The sequence below is a fragment of the Pipistrellus hanaki genome, assembly GCF_964339955.1.
Source record: "Pipistrellus hanaki genome assembly, chromosome: 2".
NCBI classification, from domain to species: Eukaryota; Metazoa; Chordata; class Mammalia; order Chiroptera; family Vespertilionidae; genus Pipistrellus; species Pipistrellus hanaki.
In genome coordinates, this window is record NC_140504.1 from 86,750,964 (window position 1) to 86,771,814 (window position 20,851).

Genomic DNA, 20,851 nt, shown 5'->3' on the forward strand with positions numbered 1-20,851 from the left:
CTGCAGTGCCTGAAGCAGCTACTCCCTTGAGTGTTACAAGGGATTATAAATCCGTGTATGTACCACACACTGAGGGGCACACTAAATAAATACCTTGCACAAGTAGTACCTCTACATTCCAAATATGTAAGGTGCTGTTAATTAAATATTAAATTTTAAATACTATTAGATTTTTAATTTTAGAAATTATACATATTTCTCAATAGCCCATCCTGATATTTCTGAGGTTTTATTTTGTGCCAGTCAGCTTTTTGCAGAGTGATCTCATTTATTCCTACCCCCCCCCACACACACAAACACATGCCTACATGCCTACACTGACATGTGAACAAACATAAGAATGAGAAATATGAATGCTATCTTTAATATGCAGCTGACAAGATAAACTAAGAGAAGACGTGTACAAAGTCACATGTCTTATAAGTAGTAAATTGGGATTTGAACCCAGAATTTTCATCCCAGCTATGAATACTTTTAATCACATAACTAACACATCTACTGTTTTATTAGGGTCCAGGAACTTTTTTGTTATTAAAAATATGCTTATACTTGAAAAGTGTGGAAGCCAAGACTCCCTTATATGGTATTAAAAGTTATGTTACAATCATTTTCCAAACTAAGTTCCAAATAGTGTTATTTCAAATATTAATAAAAATGCAATAAAAAGAGTTGTTTTATAGCCATTTAATTCTACACACACAAAAAAAAAAACCCAAAACAAAACAAAAAACAACCCTGAAATATTTATCTCCATAGTGGAGATCCACAATGTATGTCAGTATATTACATTCCCTGATAAGTTCATCATGAATAAAACTGTTCACTATCTCCCTATTTCAGGATTTTTTCACTAGTTCGAGCACAGTACATTTATTAATATTTTGTTAAATAGTGTTGTATGGTAGAACGTTTGAGGGAAAACAAGAATCCAGAAGATTAAGTTTCCAGTCTTACTTTCCAAAAGAACCCCAAATTTAATCTTGATCATACCTCATTTTTACATCTGTGCCTTTCTTCACTCTGCTAGCCACTCAATGTATTCTTCACTCCCCATTTAAAATTTACCATTGCTTAAGGTCCTGCTGACTTTCCACATTTTTCTGCAATATTTGACAAAAACTCTCCAACTCTTATTTTTTGAACTAAATATGCAAGAAATCACACATTGCCTTTGACATTTCTTAGAATGTTTGTTTCTACTTTATCACACAACTCATAGTGATAGCCTCTGTATGCAAGTATGGATGCTTATACATTCTGTATAACAAGTTTCTACTCTAGTATTTTGCTCATATTAGTCACCCAAATATTTACTCTTGTATTGGTGAATGTAACCAAATAATATTTTATATTAAAGCAATTTAAACTTTGTGTGGCCAAGGAAAAGAAAGATTTATATAAGAAATAAAAGTACAAATTGGTTGTTATAGAATAGTCATTGGGATGTAAAGTATAGCATAGTAAAAAATATTCTAATAACTAGGCGTGGTGCTAAATGGGTGTGGATTTATAGAGATAATCATATGTTAAGTTATGTAATATCTGGACACTAGGTGTGCAAAAAATATAATAAGTGTAATAAGTGTAATATTATGTAATATCTGGGCACTAGGTGTGCAAAAAAAAAAATGGTGACTAATTTGATGATTAGCTCTAAACCTGCTTAACATTTTTCACCTAACACTTTTGACTAGATTTGATATAAATATTCTCTTTGGTTTGCTTGGGGCAAAGCAGGGAGGGGAGTGCTGTCTTTTGTCTGTATTAGTCAGTGTGGTCACAAACAACCCTAAACCTCAAAATCTTTCAAGAAAATGGTTTGTGCCCTAGCCAGTTTGGTTCAGTGGACAGAGCGTTGGCCTCCGGACTGAAAGGTCCCAGGTTCGATTCTGGCCAAGGGCACATTCCTGGGTTGTGGGCTCTATCCCCAGTTGGGGCGTGCAGGAGGCAGCTGATCAATGATTCTCTCTCATCATTAATGTTTCTATCTCAACCTCTTCCTTCCTCTCTGAAATAAATAAAGATATATATTTTTTAAAAAGAAAATGGTTTGTTTCTCCTGGCAAAGCAGAGTTTCTACTATAGTTCTTCACTATTTGGATAATGACTAAAGAAATAGGCCCTGTCTGGGGCACTGCATGTGTTGGGCACAAGGAAGAGAAATTACTGGAACTAAGTGACAGATCTGAAAGCTTCTACTCAGAATTGGAATATTACTACAGATCACATTCTGTGGCCAAGCTTGACATGAATGAGATAATGAATACAATTATTTCACAAGGAAAGAAAGGGAATATTCAAAAACACAACCTACCACAATAAGCCAATTTAGGTCCTGAGTGATTGCTTTTAATGTTTGTTTTATTTAAAAGAAGTTGAGTGATTGTATTTTCTTTATAATAAATGGTGCATATAAAAGCCAATTAGAGATATATTTCCAAGTTATTTAATTCAAAACCTGGAAACATTGATGCAAATGAATTGATACAGAGGGTTAAACTATTTTGCCTAAAAGCTTTCTTTTAAGGCTAATTGGTAATCTAGGAGTAGCACATATTTATTTCTGCTTGTGTCCATTACTGTGACAGGTCAGGTATGGTGGAATTAAAAATTCTGTAGGTTTGTCCTCAGTGGATAGAGCATTGGCCCATGGACTGAGGAGTCCCAGGTTCAATTCTGGTCAAGGGCATATACCTTGGTTACAGGCTCAATCCCAGCTCTTGTCAGGGCACCAGTGGAAGGAAACCAATTGATGTCTCTCTCACATCGATGTTTTTCTCTCTCTGTCTCTCCTCCTCTCTTCCACTCTCTCTTTAAAAAAAAATCAATGGAAAAATATCCCGAGGTAAGGATTAATAAAAATAAATTTAAAAAATAATTTTGTAGATTGGTATTCATTTTCAATGAAGTATACATCTCTGATAGAGTTACTGGTGAGAATATCTATAATACTAAAAGTATAATATGCTAATTAAACCAGATAGATGAGTGAACTTCTGAACATACTTCCAGATGTCCTTCCAGACTAAGCTGGGGCTGCAAGGGCCAAGCCCCTTCCACGAATTTTGTGCATCGGGCCTCTAGTTTATTATAAAAATAAATAATAATTGTTTGAAGTTTTAAGTAAAATATTTAAATGAAATAAAATATTTATTAGTAAGAGACTCATTCTATGGAAAGCCCACAACTGCTTTTTCATAAGTGCAAACACACACACACACACACACACACACACACACACACACACACACAAACACACACACACACACACACACACACGTGCACATGCACACCCATACTCATAAATATATTCAAGATTTATTTGTGTTCTGTATGTATAAAACCTGGAAGTTTACATATGCTATCTCCTAGAAATTTTTGGGGGTAAAGACTAAAAATTGAGAACATTTAGAAAGGTGCTTAAATAATGACACTGAAGGATGATGAGAAGGTGAAATTTTAAAATATGTTACTTTTAAACACAGAACAGAAAATAAAGAATGTGGAAATAGTTTCATAAGTCAGTAGTGGATGAATTGACTTGGTTTGACACTGATCATCCAACAGACCAATTAGAAAATATGGTAGGTGGGGATGTGCATGTAAACAATATGAGGATGATGTTGGCATTTTAAAAATCAAGGCAATTGAATTAGCTCAAGTATTCCCAGGTATCACTTATTTAGAGAAATCACCATGGCTTCTTTAATATTAACAATAGATGAATAAATAACTTAAAAAATTAACATTAGCCACTAGTTAGCTGTGTGACCATCCCAATTTATTTTACTTCAAACATCTCATGTATGAAATGAAAATAATGTTTTATTTTGAAGTATTATTAATAATAATGTTTAGATAAATACTTAATAATATCCTTAGTTGTTTCTAGTAGTATTAATATAATTTTTATTTCACACATATTCCAAAAAGTAATTTTATAAAAATTTATTAAGACCTCTTAATATATTTCATATATAAATCACACTGTTTACTTTTTAAAAAAGCAATAGTACATTGTAGTCATAAATTTTAATAGAAATTATAAATTTGACAATTATTAGTATTTTACATACTGATATATTATCTGTGACTTTAAAAAATAATTTAAAGTCATTCTTAAAATGCAGATAAAATATATCTTTAAAATTAAATAATGCAATGAATATTCAGGTTATGCAATGAATGTATAGTAGGTAAATTCTTCTACACTAAAACCAGTTGATTTTTTTTTTTTGACATAATACATATTCAAAATGTCTCAAGCATAAATGCTGCTAGAATTAAATAGTCAGAGGTGTAATGACCTCTCAAAAACTATCTACTAATAAAGATGAAAATAATACATGCTTAATTTCCTAAAATCATTTTCTCTCTGCTCTGAATTCAATGGCACCAGCATTTTACTGATTTCATTTGTCTTGCTGCCTGAAGTCTTTTGACTTTAGTGATGGAAATCAAACCCAATTGGGCATGACAACCAACCTGATATGAGTGTAAATCAATCTAGAAAATGTGAAAAAAGATTGATATTTTCGTTGTTTAATTGAATGATATATAGTTTAGGCTATTTTTGTTGTTGAAGTTTTTGCTTCAAATAAATTTCTACCCACCCACAATTATTGAATATTTTTTAGTAAACATAAATTTTTTTCTTAACCAAACATTTATAAGTCTGTTGGAACCTTTCCCTTTGTTGTTACAATGTTTATAGGGTACAGAATGCTAAAATTGGAACCTTTTATGTTTAAATAAAAGTAGATCCAATAAATGATCACTTCCTTTTCTGATTAATAATAGGGCTTTAAATGAGAGGGAAAATACCACCTACATTCTATTGTCTTTAACTTACAGCCCAATCCCTCACTTGTATTGTCTTTCTTGATTGATTTGTCATTTGGTGGCAGCTGAACTGTATGTTTGAAGAGCTTTTGTATAGATTTAATCAGGAGATGGGAATCACGTCTTTTTTGGGCACTAATAATTTATAATTAGTTACTCAGGCTAGAACAGCTGCATCCCTTTAAATTTCTGGAAAAGAAAAGTCCTTTACATTTCTACCTTTTCTTGTCAGATCAATTTAGGCAGGTAGTCATGATGGAATAATGTATATTGGAATTAAACATATTGCACTATAAATTTTAAAAAGAAGAGCAAAACCTTTTCTGTTTGTGCTTTAATGTATCTTACCTAATTCCATGGAAAACTGTAAAGGGAAAACCTAAAATGAATTGTTGAGATGAATATTGCTAAAAAACACTTGTCTTGATATTCAGTATGAGTATAATACAATTTTAAATTATTTAAAATATAATAAAAGAACATCACAAATCATAGAGTTGTTTTAGGCTGTTTTTTTTTTGTGTGTGTGTGTGTATGTGTTGTGTATGTGTGTGTGTGTTATTAAAGGATAAGGTTTTATTTAATTTTTGATCTCCTAATAAGATTCAGAGAAAATGTAGATGTGCTCTCTCAAAACTGTCAAAAACTAATGTTCAAATACCATAGATTTTGACACCATGTGCGATGAGACTGTCTACTAATTGTTTTACCATATTCAGTAACTTTTCTTTGCTTAGTTATTATCTTCATTTGTTTACTCTATTTTATTTTTTACTAGCAGCCCAATGCACAAAATTTGTGCATGAGTAGGTCTTCCATCCCCTGGCTTCTGACACTGGCTTCCCTCTGGACCTGGGACCTGGGCTTCTTCTGTCACAATCCCGGTTTTGTCCAGAAGGTTGTCCAGAACATCTGAAGGACGTCTGGTCTACCTACCATATCACACTTTTGTTATTATAGATTTACTAGAGGCTTAGTGCACAAAATGCGGGCACGGTTGGGGGAGGGGGAGTCCCCTCAGCCTGCACCCTCTCGAAATCTGGGACGACTGGCTCCTATCTGCTCACCTGCCTGCCTGTCTGAGCATCCCTAACCACTTGTCTGCATGAATTATTGCCACTATAACCCCTTCCTGCCTGCCTGATCACCTCTAACTGCTTGTCTGCCTGCCTCATCACCCCTAACCACGCACCTGCCTGTCTGATCACCTCTAACTACTTTGCCTACCTGATCTTCCCTAATTGCTTGCCTGCCTGCCTGATTATACCTAACCCCTCTGCCTTGGCCCCCTTCTCTGCAGCTTCATCCAGAAGGATTTCTGGAATGACATCCAAAAAGCTGTTTGGCTGTCTGGTTTAATTAGCATATTATGCTTTTATTATTATTGATATATTATTATTATTTTTTTGGTTAATCCTTACCTGAGGATATTTTTTCCATTGATTTCCAGAGAGCTTGGAAGGGAGGGAGAGAAAGAGAGAGAAAAAAAACATCACTGTGAAAGAGACACATCAACTCTTGCCTCTTGCACGTGTTCCCACCCAGGGTAGGGAGTGAATCCACAACCCAGATACATCCCGTTGACTGGGAATCATATCTGTGACCTTTGGGTGTGTCGCCTGATGCCTTCACCACTGAGAACACTGGTTAGGGCTGTTTACTCTCTTTTAATTATAGACTTATTTGCAAATTGTACAGTGTATATATTTGATTGTATACTGAATTGCATTAGATTAATACATGCATATCTGTGCATACAGAGAGGTATATATACCAGTATTTATTGCATATATATTTATGTTGCAAGTTTGAGGTCACTCCTGGTCTTTAATTTTCTCTGAGAATCTGATAAAGGTCATTTCCTGCAAATATTATTGCCAAGCTTCCTTTCAAACTTAATAATTGCTTGGGAAAAATTATAGCCTGTGGATGAATTTTTTCTGGGCCAAATTTACATTAAATATTATATTTAAAATAAAATAGCCTCTTCTTTTCATCTCATAATCCTTGCCTTAAAATAATCTTTCCCTATCTTAACTTCTAGTATAAGTTTGATATATCTAATGCATTCCTTTTAGGTTTGTGGATATTTTAACGAACATCTAATATTCTTCTCTTTAGGGATCAAGTCCATGTTTGATTCTTCTTTGTCTCTCTAGCATAACATAACACCGTGCTCTGGACAACCTAAGGCATAAACAAATCAGGAACTACATGAAAGTAGTGATTCTGGAAATTGTACATAATCCTCCAAAGTTATGAATTATCAAAATGGCTAAAATCATTAGAAAGTCCCCTGAAATAAAGAAAACATCATCTAAGTAAAAAAATTCCTTGTCAGGTATTATAAATTACTTGCCCAAATATAATTTAGGAGGAAAGGTATTATAAAATAACTACAGGCTTGGCACATGCAATTCTTGCACTCGGGGGGTGGGGGGGTGTCTCAGCCTGGCCTGTGCCCTCTTGCAGTTCAGGAGCCCACGGGGAGGGAGGGTGCCTAAGCTGTCAGTGGGACATCCCTTGTGCTGCCACAGAGGCAGGAGAGGCTTCCACCATCACCGCTGTGCTCGTCAGCCGTGAACCTGGCTTCTGGCTGAGCAGCACGCCCCCTGTGAGAGCACACTGACCACCGGGGTCAGCTTCTGCATTGAGCGTCTACCCCCTGATGGTCAGTGCGCATCATAGGAACTGGTTGTTCTGCCATTTGGTCTATTTACATATCAGCCTTTTATTATATAGGATAATTATTTTTATACTTATAATTTGGATATTTGAATATATCAGTAGGCATATGATATGTGTTCTCCCTAATGTGGAAATTCAAGTCTGCCTTGTATTTTTAGTTGTTGGTATTAAAGAGCTAAATGATTGTCTTCTGAGCACTCATGGGACATGAAGAAGTTTAGGGTGTCAATGCTTATACAGCTTATTAAATTGCTTATGCATTATAGATAGAAAAAATATAAAGAAGGCGAGATATTTTTGCAACAATACACACCATCACACTGCAAATTTTATAATGGAGCAGTTTTAGCTAAAACATTATAGACTGTATGAGATAGTTATCATTTCAGCACTTTTTGTCTTATGTTCTTTCAAGTTCTTCATTTATATATTTTTCATGTAAGTATACTTTGCTCTTGAAAATAACATTTTCACCTGAGAGACAAGGAAAGTCTGAGTTCATGTTTAATTTACAGAATTGCCTCAATTCAACAAATGTTTGGACTTATGAAAATTACACTCAAGTCTCCAGGCATCTTTTCCACAGAGATTTGGAATGGCGTCTTTAAGGTCTCTGTGCAAAATCAATAGCTTCAGCAGTTTCATGCCAACATACAGAATAATTTTCATTTCACACATGAAAGATATTAAGCTGGTGCTGTAAAGATATAAAATAAAAACAGAAAAGTATAAAATAATTCGTGAAAAATATGAGCGGTGAATGTAAATTGTATATATTACTCCATCAATTACCATAACCCATTCTGTTGTAAGAAATGATACAGATATCACCTTTGTGTTATTCTTTATTCAGTTTTCTCCAGTGGTACCATATAACAAAACTATAAATTGATATCACAAGGATACTGGCCTTGAAACAATCTAAACACAGAATAGGCCCATCACCATGAGAATTTCTCCTGCTGTTGTTTCATAGGCATGGCCACCTCCCGTCCTTGCTTTCTAACCTTGGCACAACTGCTCTGTTCTCCATTTCTAAAATTTTGCCATTTTGATATTACACAAATGGAAGCAAAGAGTAACTAATTGTCCTTTCAGAATAATTACCTGGAGATTCATTCAAGTTGTTACATGTTTTACAGATTGTTCATTCTAATTACTAACTATGGTATGGACATACCAAAGTTTGTAAACCATTCACTCATTGAAGTACATATGCTTTATTTATCTTATTAATAAAGAGAAATAAATTATTTTATTAGCTCTTATATATAAAGTACCTATCTTCTTGTCTTTCTATGGTTTCTAGAGTATTTTGGGGAACATTCTTTTGAGAGTAACATAGTTTCTTTAGTGGTTGCTCTCTGCATTGCAATATACAAAAGCCATTAATCAGTCAATATTAACTGACTCATATTAAGGTATCAATATTTTATCATTGTGAGTGAAGTGTCAAAATCTTATATTTAGATCTATGTCTCCTCTCCACTATTAAATACAATTATATTGAGATTGGATTGTGTTATAATTTTTGTTTTAATCATTACATATCATTTTAAGTATGAATGAGGATAATAGTCTATTGTACTTACACATATTTATGGTGATTCAATTGTTATTGATATTTTTTTCTTATCTGACATTCCCAGGATATCTCCTTTTATCATTTACGAGAGGCCCCATGCATGAAAATTCATGCACAAAGGGGGTGGGGATTCCCTCAGACCAGCCTGCACCCACTTCAATCCAAGACCCCTAAGGGGTTGTCCGTCCACCAGTGGTTGGAGACCCCTCTCACAATCTGGGACTGCTAGCTCCTAACCACTCACCTGCCTGCCTGCTGGATTGCCCCTAATTCCTCTGCCTGCCTGCTTGGTTGCCCCTAACCTCTCTGTCTGACAACCCCTAACTACCTCTGCCTACCTGTCTGATTGCCCCCAACTGATCTCCCTTGCTTGCCTGATCTTGCCCCCAATGGTACTACCCTGACAGTCTGATCTCACCCCTAATTGCTCTCCCCTGCCAGGCTGATTACCCCTAACTGCCTCTGCATGCCTTATCGCCCACAACTGCCCTCTCCTGCCAACCTGATTTCACCCCTGCCGGCCTGATCACCCCTAACTGCCCGCCTCTGCCAGCCAATTTGGTTCTAATTGGGTCAGTTTCTATGCCAGTCAGCGTCTCTGAGCCTATCAATGGGGCATGATCAGAAAGGCAGGAACTGATCAGCAGCCCTGGTGGAGGTCTGGAGAGAAATGGAGGCATGGCTATTGGCCAGTCCAGGATAGAAAGAGAGGCAAGCTCTGATCAATGGCTGTCATAGGAGCTACAGATCAGACCCAGCCTCTGTCTCTGCAGGCCTCTCTCTGGGCCTGATCCACTGCCCCCTAGGGGTGTCGAACTCAATCAGAGAAGGGGCTAAAATCTAAAATCCAGCCTAAATCGTGGGCCGAATGGTTTACTGAACAGTCATAAAATGACAATGTCATAAACTGACAGCGGATTGCAGTGATGACAGCGCGGTGCGGGCCACATTGCAAGGTCTGGCGGGCTGGATTTGGCCCGGGGGCCTTGTGTTTGACACATGTGCAGGCATTCAGTGCTGGGATCGGGTGCTGCAGCACTGACTTCATCCTATAAGTCCTTAGACCCTGGCTCTTTATTATATAGATTTTCTGTTTTAAAACCTCCTTTAGCTACTCTTTAAGGGTAGGTCAGCTAGTGACAAATTATTTGAGTTTTCTTTTATCTGTGAAAATGCCATAATTTTCCCTTCATTCCTGAAGGCTAGTTTTGCCAGCTCTAGAATAAAATTTAAAAAAATGATCTTTCTTTTCTTAGAGCACTGAAAAATATTTTGCCATTTTCTTTTAATTTGTATTGAGAAGCATGCTGTCATTAGGATTGGTGTTTCTCTATAGATAATGTGTTGTTTCTCTACTTTCAAAATATTTTTCTTTGTCTTTATTTCCAGAAAGTCAACTATAATATTACTTTGTGTGTATTTCCCTGTGTTCATTTCCCTGTTTCAGATTTGCTCAGCTCTTTGCATTTTTGGGTTTAAGTCTTTCACCAAATTGTTAAGTTATCCATTATTTTCTTAGAGCACACTTTCATGTCCCACTCTCTTTTTCCTTTCTTTCTGGGATTCTGATAGTATACATTTTTTATAGTACTCTAAGTCCTTGACCATTTTTGTTTGTTTGTTTGGAAAATGTAGTACATAGTAGGTATATGCTTAGCATTCAAATGTTATTATGGAAAAGTGGAAAAACAGATATTAAAGTAGAATTATCTATCTTATAGGGAATTTATAGCGTTTCATAATTTGCACAACCTACATTTGTTCTACATTCCTACTTTGAGGATCAATTAAATACTGGCAAAGAAGACACTTTTACCTATCCATTTAGGTAGAACTGTCAATGCTTTTTATTTATTTATTTATATTCATACCAATTGCATTCTATTATAGGAATAGCAACAACACTCCTTAGAATATATGTTATTTTTTATATGGGTTGCTCCCTCTTGTCTCACATCCACAGTTTTCTTATGTAATCATGAGAGCCTTGTCACAGTGTCTAAAAGTATTGGTCGGCAACTAAGTAATTGCGGATTTTTAAAAGAAAATCAAAGACAATTTTTTCATGGAACTAAATAACTTTATTCTGTAATGTATTGCCCATTTTGATCAATGACCTTTTGCCATCTTTCAGGCAGCATCATAATCCCACATTTAAAAAACTTCTGGTTTTTATTAGCAAAAAACTCAATCAGGTACGATTTGACATCATCGTCATTATTGAAATTTTTACCATTCAAGGAGTTTTGTAAAGATTGAAACAAAAAGTAATCAGATGGTGCAAGGTCAGGACTATATGGTGGATGTGGCAAAACATCCAACCAAGCTCCATTAATTTTTGCCGAGTGACCAAAGATGTGTGTGGCCTTGCATTGTCATGATGGAATACAACACCTTTTCGATTTGTCAATTCGGGCCGCTTTTCTTCAACTGCATTGTTTAATTTCGTTAGTTGTTCAATGTAGACATCAGAATTGATCGTTCGGTTGGGTGGTAAGAGTTCAAAGTAGACAATTCCTTTGTAATCCCACCAAACTGATAACAAAACCTTCTTTTGATGAATATCAGCTTTTGATGTTGTTTGAGTTGGTTCACCTGGCCTGCTCCACGATCTTTTCCGCTTGATATTGTTGTAAACAACCCATTTTTCATCGCCAGTTATCAGTCGTTTTAAAAATGGATCATTTTCATTACGTTTCTTTAGCAAATCGCAGCTGCTAATGCGTTGCATTCACTGTGATTCTTTCAGTTCGTGAGGAACCCATGTATCGAGTTTTTGAACATAGCCAAGTTGTTTTAAGTGATTTTCAATGCATGTATGTGATACATGAAGCTTCTCTGCAATCTCACGTGTTGTATTGTGACAGTCCGAATTGATTATTGCTTTGATTAGGGCGTCATCAACTTCAACTGGACGACCAGAGCGTTTTTCATCTTTGAGTGAAAAATCACCAGAACGAAATTTGGCAAACCAATTTTGACACTGCCGTTCTTTTAAGGCTTCGTCACCATAAACAGCACATAACTTTTTATGAGCTTGTGATGCGTTTTTCCCTTTGCGGAAATAAAAAAGCAAAATATGACGAAAATGTTCCTTTTGATTTTCCATTTTTCAACGAACGCCAAACGAAAACTACAAAACAGATCAAAAAACTTTTTTTTACTGATTAACAGCTGAATAGCCAACTATCAAATAACAAAATGTGTTTTACATTTGTACTACGTCTGCAAACCTAAAAATTCAACTGAAGCCATATGTGTGAAACCCGCAATTACGTAGTTGCCGACCCAATAATTGTTTTAAGCCACAATATGCACAATCCAAAGAGAATACTGTTTTAAATACCCAACCCAACTAATTTAAAACCTTCTATATAGCCTTATTTATTCTGGATATGTAGTGAAGATATTTTGGTCTTTTTATAAATTATAGAATTCTGACTATCTATTGCTGTATTAAAAAACAACTCCAGGTTAGTGGCTAAAAATAATGATTTAATATTATTTTTCATATTTCTGTGAATTGAAGGGATTAAATACAACAGATTTTTCTTGAGTTCTATAATGTGTTTTCTGTCAGATGGTGGCTAAACCTTCAGTCATATGAAGACTCAACTTGGCTAGGCAGATAAGATAGTTTACACATACTTATGGGTCCTTTCCCTCAGATAATATAATATTTAGACAAGTAATCTTCCTACCAAAACAAAATGAAATGAAACAAGCAAACAAACAAATTAAACCAAATAAAAACAAGATGTCTACACATTGGAACATGTTAATATATCACAAAAGGGCTTTGCATATGTGGTTTACTTAAGGATCTTGAGCTGGTGAAGAATATCCTGATTACCTGGGTGGGCGTAATGTAATCACTGAGTTCTTAAAAGATGGAGACAATACAGAGTGAGGGGGGAAAAAAAAGGATGTGACAAGGTTGAAATGGTGATATGGTGAGAAAATGTCCAGGACCCAAAAAAATGCAGGCAGTCTGGAAACATATTCTTCCCTCAGAGATGCCAGAAGGAGCCAACGTTACTGACACCTTGAGTTTAGCCTTCTGTTATTGATTTTCACTTTTTGAAAATTCTAAATTGTAAGTCATTAAGTTGTGTTGTTCGAAGCTACTAAGTTTATAGCCATTTATTACAGCAGCATAAGAAACTAATACCTTTGTGATTGGTGAGACAATTGAGAATTGGTTAGATCTCTCTTTCTTTCTTTTTAAAAAAATATATTTTTATTTATTTTTACAGAGAGGAAAGGAGAGGGATAGAAAGTCAGAAACACCAATGAGAATCATCGATCAGCTGCCTCTTGCACACCTCCCACTGGGGATGTGCCTGCAACCCAGGTACATGTCCCAGACAGGAATCAAACCCAGGAACTTCCAGTCTGCAGGCTGACGCTCTATCCACCGAACCAAACCGGTTTTGGCAGATCTCTATTTCTATCTGTGGAGCCATTCTATATTATAATGGATCCCATTTTGTTGACAATAAACAAAGATTTCTCCTTTTAAAATGATTTTTAAAAAACATTTTAATCTATTACACAATTTGATTTATTTTTGAATAAGATATGAAATCTATATGTAATTTGTCCAGATGGCTACCTAGTTATCTAAATTTTAGTTATTGTATAATCTTTCTTTTTTTGAAACAAGTAGCAGTGCCACACTAGGTAACACTACATATTTGCTAGAGCACATTAGCCTTCAGAGGTAAAGTTGATTCTGAAGGGAAACAATTCTCCTTCAGAAGAGGCAGTGATCTTCACCTAGATATTGTCATTATTGACTAAGCAGTTCCTAGAGAAACATTTCACATCCTATGTTACTTTCCTAGGCCAATAGCCACAACATATCACAAACTGGGTGTCTTAAAGACAAAAACAAAACAAAACAACAACCCCACACTGTAAATGTATTTTCTCAAAATTGTGGGAGCTAGAAGTTCAAAATCAAAATGTCCACAGGGTCATGATCCTTAATAAACCAGCAATAGAATTCTTCCTTGTCTCTTTCTTACTTTTGGTGGTTTACTAGCACTCTGAAATTCATTGGCTTGCTGTATAACTACCTCTGACTTTGTTGTCAAATGAGGTTCTTACTGTGTGCTTCTGTCCTCATATGGTTACATGGCCATCTTTTGTGTAAAGATACCAGAGATATTGGATAAGGGCACCAGGACCGAATTTTAACTAATAACATAAGCAATTACTCTATTTCCAAATTAGGTTACATTTTGAATTACTAGGGATTAGGACTTCAATATAACTTTTTGGAGAGCTAGGACACAATTCAATATCAATATATAACAATTTCTGGAGCTTGTACCTCCCTTGGATAATTTTCTTGATCTTCTACTTAGCATCTTGACTCCATTGAATTACTGGTGTATTATTAGACTTCCATATATATAAATCTTACAAAGTGAGGCATAATTTCCTAAGTAGAAAATCTTGTATGCATCATCTTTTTTTATTTCATAGATAAATATCTATATTTGTTAATAATTACCAGTGCATCAGATTCTTACAATTTGTAGACAATTATATTTAAACTAGGGTCCCGGTGCATGAAATTTGTACCATGGGGAGGGTCCCTCAGCCCAGCCTACCCACTCTCACATACTGGGAGCCCTCAGAGGATGTCCTACAGATGGCTTAGGCCCACTCCCATTGGGAGTGGAGCTAAGCTGCAGATTGGCCTCCCTTTGCAGCAGGCGACCAGGCTGATCAGGGGAAGGCGCCAGCCCCATCATCCCACTGCTGCAGCCACTGCCAGTCACCGCAGCCACTAAGGTATTTTCATCAACACAGATTCCAGTCCCTTCACCATGAAAAAATGACAACTTCTTTAAGCATTTTCAAGATGTGTCTTTCATAGGATATTCCATTTCCTTCTTTCTTTATTTTTTTTTTTTATCATCACCTAAGGATATGTTTCCATTGATATTTTCCCCTTCCCTTCGATACCAAGCTCAGCTCCTTCCCAAGCCTAAAGTCTCCACCCAAGGCTTTAGGCTTGGGAAGGGGGACTCCCCCTACCTCGCTAATAGCAGGCTTGCTTGGCTCTTTTCCAAGCTTAAAGCCTCCATCCCAGGCTTTAATCTTGGGAAGGGGAATCCTCCAGCCCCTTTGAGGACAGGCTTGGCCCTTTCCCAAGCCTAAAGCCTCCGCCCCATAGTCGGCTGGGAGTGACCTAGGTGCCAAGGAGGTTCCCGGGACCCAGGTATGTATGCAAAGCAACCACCATCTTCGTTGGGTTAATTTGCATACTCACTCTGATTGGTTGTGGGCATAGTGGAGGTATGGTCAATTTACGTGTTTCTCTATTATTAGGTAATATATGTTCAGTGCACAAAATTCTTACACTGGGGGATTGTCCCTCAGCCCAGCCTGCATCATATCCAATCTCAACCCCCTCAGAGGATGTACAGCATCTGCAGGGGATATCCTGTGGGATTGGGCCTAAACTGGAAGTCAGACATCCCTTTCACAATCTGGGACTGTTGGCTTCTAACCACTTGCCTGCCTGCCTGCCAGCCTGATCACCCCCTAACTCCACCCCTACTAGCCTAATTGATGCCTATCTGCTCTCCTGCTGGCCTGCTGGCCCCCAACTGCCTTCCCCTGCTAGCCCAAAGGTTCCCAACTGCCCTTGCCTGCTGGCCTGGTCACCTACAGCTGCCCTCCCTACAGGTCCAATCATCCCTAACTGCCCTTCCCTGCAGGCCTGGTCACCCCCAACTGCCTTCTAGTGCTGGCCTCTTTACTCCCAACTGCTCTCCCCTGCTAACCATCTTATAGTGGCCATCTTGTGACAATGTGGGGGCTGCCATCTTGTGATGGTGTATGGGCATCGCATGAGGGTGCAAGGGCCATCTAGGCTTTTATTAGTATAGATTATCTGACACAATTGACATAACGCATCTAAACTTATCATATATAATAAAAGCCTAATATGTAAATCGACCGAATGGCAGAATGAACAGCAGAATGACCAGTCATTATGACGTTCACTGACCACCAGGGGGCAGACAGTCAATGCAGGAGCTGTCCCCAGCCCACAGGCCCCAGGCCAGACAAGGCAGGTGCCAGCAGGTTTCCCTAAACACCTACTGGTTGCCCTGCAGAGGGAGGTGACTAGAGGCAGCAGTGGGGGGGGGGGGGGGGGGGAGGCCAGCGAATAGGTGGTGTTATGCCAGCCAAGGTGGGTGCCAGTAGAGGCCCTGATCACCTCACTGGTCTCCTCACATATCAGCCCTGATTGCCAGCCAGGCCTAGGAACCCTACACATGAACAAATCTCATGCATTGGGCCTCTAGTTACTGATAATATCTTTGGTCAATACTACAGCTCTCAATTTTACAGTGATGTTTAAATTATACTTGAATATTATTGTATAGAGTAGTCCTTGATCATTTTTTTTAATTGATTTTTTTACAGAGAGGAAGAGAGAGGGAGTGAGAGTTAGAAACATAGATGAGAGAGATTCATCGATCAGCTGCCTCTTGCACCCCCCTACTGAGGATGTGCCCGCAACCAAGGTACATGCCCTTGACAGGAATTGAACCCGGGACCTTTCAGTCCACAGGCCGATGCTCTATCCACTGAGCCAAACTGGTTTTGGCACTTTGAATAATTCTTGCCAAATCAGTTTTGGCGGTCATTTGATCATTTTTAATAGTCCTTGCTTAATCAATGCACCAAACCCAGTTGGAAAAAGAACTACCTTTAGAGAGCAGGGATATTCATCGTGGGTCTCTCAAAGATGAAGCCAAATTTGGTACTGACATCTAAGTCCACTCAGGGAAGAAAGACTAGGAATCAGCAGACATGGATTCTGAGAATCATAGAGTTTATTCTATGGTACTATATGTATAGTTGGCAGGTAAACATCATTGGTATAAATGTTTTTTAGGGCAATCTGGTCCTATGTTTACAAATCAAGATTATAAAGAACAATTTTGTCTCCAAAATCTATTGATCTAAGGAGGTAGAAGCACTTAATATCTAGCACAAACAATCTGGTTATCAGACAGCTTATATATCTTTCTTTACTATCCAAGGTGACATTATTTTAGATTTGTTGAATGAGTGGGATTTGGAATAAGTTTTGGAATCTGCATCATGGTAAGAGGAATAGGGAGGTACTCTTTGGTGCATGGTTAGCACACTGAGAAATTGACTTCTATTAGGCCCTTAGCGGAATTACTGGCTTTTTCAGCTACCACATTTATTTGGTCATTATCAAGCTTTAATGACATAGCATTTAAAAACTTCGTCATATTTTAAGAAGGTGGCCTAAAATAAATTGGAATAAAACAGGAGTGCTAACCTTTGTTACTGACTGAAATTTGAATTTAAATTTGTAATATGTAAGAATTTGAAATATATAAGAGTGTTTTCATGTATTTTAATATAAAAGGCAAGATTAAGTTAATTTTTACCTATTTGAAAAGGGACCGATTTGTTTTGTGTTACATCCACTGAAGTAGAAAATTAGCACGAGGCTATGAAAAGAAATAAAAAAAACACACACACCTCATTATGAACTAGACTGAAAAGAAAAGTAATTACTTGGTGCACTTTCAAATGCACCTTAGGAAGACAATGCACTGAGAAAAAAAAAAAAAGAGGTATTAAGACCGTGAAAAATAATCTAAACAGCAAAGGTCAAAAGTACAAACTTTATTGAGAGCAATGCTTAGATCAAGTGATTTGGGCAATGCAGTGTTCTTCAAGTTATGCAAATCTGGAATATAATTTTATTTCCTTCTTTAAAGTACTTTTATAAATTCTTCAATAAAAGTGTCCTGAGAGTATTTCTAAGTAAAATATAGGATCAATAGATAATATTGCACTGTTACTCAGGTGACTGGCAAGGCTACTTGATAAGCCACAGCTGTTATTCCCTTTGTTCTTAAACTGTCAATAAAGTAACTCTTGATAATCGTGATGGTTAATTTTGTCAACTTGTTGAGACAGTCCCAGATATTTAATCAAACAAACATTATCCTGGACAGTTCTATGAGGATGTGTTTAGATAAGATTTACATTTAAATCTGTGGACTTTGAGTAAAGCAGGTTTCCCTCTATAAGGTACTTGGATCTCATCCAACCATCCCAAGCCTGAATGGAACAAAAGCAGGAGGGCCCCTCATCTGCAACCTTAGCTACTACTGCTTTCCAGCAGATGGCTTGCATACAACTGCAGCTCTTTCCTGGGTCTCCATCCTGTCAGCCTCTACCACCATCAGATTTTGGATTTGTCAGGCATCCACATTACATGAACCTAAATTGGCCTAAATTATTTAAGATATTAAATTCAGAAAATTTTGAATACATTCTGAATAAATTCTTATTTATTGACTATCTGGTTGGAGGTATAGTGACCTCTGTCATACTGAGGAGACAGAGAGAAGCTAGGTAGATAGAGGCGGGACCATATTAGAGAGTAGAATTGGGGAACCCAACTAGGTGAAATTACTAAGACACCCCAACTGGCAGGGAAGGGAGGGTGCATGACGGAGATATGAGTTTTAAAATGTATGAATGTTGCTAAAACAATCAGCTTGCACATAACCAATCACAAGATAGTAAGGCATATAAACCAATCCCAAGGATGTTGCTAAGGCAGAATTCTTAGGAAAGACCAGTCAGGAGCTAGCTCACACTTCCACCTCTCCCATTCCCAAGTGCTATAATCATGGGTTAATGTCAGGAGATGCATTTCCTGTGCCCACGTGGCTTATAGCTGTAAGGCTCTCCACCCATGAACTAAAAGACTTTAATTAGCTTCAATACTGAACTTCTCCCAACTGCAACTTGGAAAGGAAGCTCTGGACACTGGCCTGCTCCTGGAAGCCCAGATGCATCTTTTCCAGGACTGGCTTCACTCAATAAACTTTGGCTCCACTAACCGTTTTTGTCCATGACTTCATTCTTCTATTCCGTGAGACAATGAACTTGGACTTAAAAGCCCCACATTTTGGTTTCATTATTATGACCCTTTCCTGATTATGACTTCTAAAACTTCAAGAGGCACTATCAAGCATTTAGTCACATTACATTATTTTAAGGTTAAAAATGTGCTGATCTGCCAAGACCGGTTTGGCTCAATGGATAGAGCGTCGGCTTGGGGACTGAAAAGTCCCGGGTTTGATTCCGGTCAAGGGCATGTACCTTGGTTGCAGGCATATCCCCAGTAGGGGGTGTGCAAGAGGCAGTTGATCAATGTCTATCTCTCATCGATATTTCCAACTCTCTAACTCTCTCCCTTCCTCTCTGTACAAAATCAATAAAATATATTTTAAAAAAATGTGCTGATTGTGCTCTGGACAGTGCGGCCAAATTGTTGGATCCTCAGCCCATGCACCAAAGTGTTGCAAGTTCTATGCCCAGCCCTAGTCAAGGTTCGTGCTTCAAGAATCAAGAGGCAACCAATAGATGTGTCTTTCTCACAGCTCTCTCTCTCTCTCTCTTTTCCCTTCCTCCCTTCTACTCCCTCTAGGAAAAAATATCCTCTGGTGAGGATTAACAACAACAAAAGCGTGCTGATTGTATCTGCTTAAATATTTTCTCACAGGTCAACCAAATTTGACACAAATGAAGATTTGAAAAGGCATTAAAAGAACTAAGATTGTAAAGACCATTTTTAAAAGTTGAAGTTCACATTAAGTTGTCATCATTATCCCCTAATCTTCAGATTTTGTGTGAGGCCTCTGACAAATAACTTACACCTGTTCTGTTTTGGGAACTCATTCAGGAAACACAGAACAGTGAGCACCAAGTCTCCAGAACAGCTCATCTGTTTGGAGATCACACTTAATCCTGGTAGAAGAAAAAGCCTGGAACCTGCAAGTTATTTTTCCACCACTACTATACTAAATTTGCAAGACTGTAGTAACTTAAAAAACACACAAATTTATCTTACAGATCAGTAGGTTAGAATGGATCCCATTGGGCTATAATCATTGACTAGATATATGAACACACAGCAAAATATAAAAGGTGGTTATCTCTGTGTCTGTGATGTAAAGGTATAAGTGATATGTCCCTTATATTTACATATATATATATATACTAATATACTAGAGGCCTGGTGCATGAAAGTTCATGCACTGGAAGGGGGTCCCCCAGCCTGGCCTACCCCCTCTCACAGTCCAGGAACCCTCAGGGGCAGGAGACAACATGGTGATCAGGAGAAGGCAACACCCTATCTTACCTCTGCTTCTGCCACTACCGGGAGCAAAAGCCTCTGCCAGTCCTGGTTACCTGCACCTCGAGCCAGCCCTGGGCAGCTGGGGGGCTGAGGGGACTGGGGGGCTCCAGAGGCAGGTGTGCGGGGTGGCCAGACCCGCCTGCAGGCAGGCTGGCCATGCCACATGCCTGCTGCCCCAGCAGGGCTGAACGGACTGGGCAATGCCATCTTTGAGAAGATGGCAGTCAATTAGCATATTCCCTCCTTATTGGCTGTGCGTGCTGCCATCTTTTTGAGGGCATGAGGGGCAATTAACATATTGCCTCTTTATTAGATAGAATATATATATATATATATATATATATATATATATATATATATATATAGTTTGAACTGAATTTATTAATTTTGATTTAGAAATTAAAAATAGGAAAACCTGCCGAAACCGGTTTGGCTCAGTGGTAGAGCGTCGGTCTGTGGACTGAAAGGTCCCAGGTTCGATTCCAGTCAAGGGCATGTACTTTGGT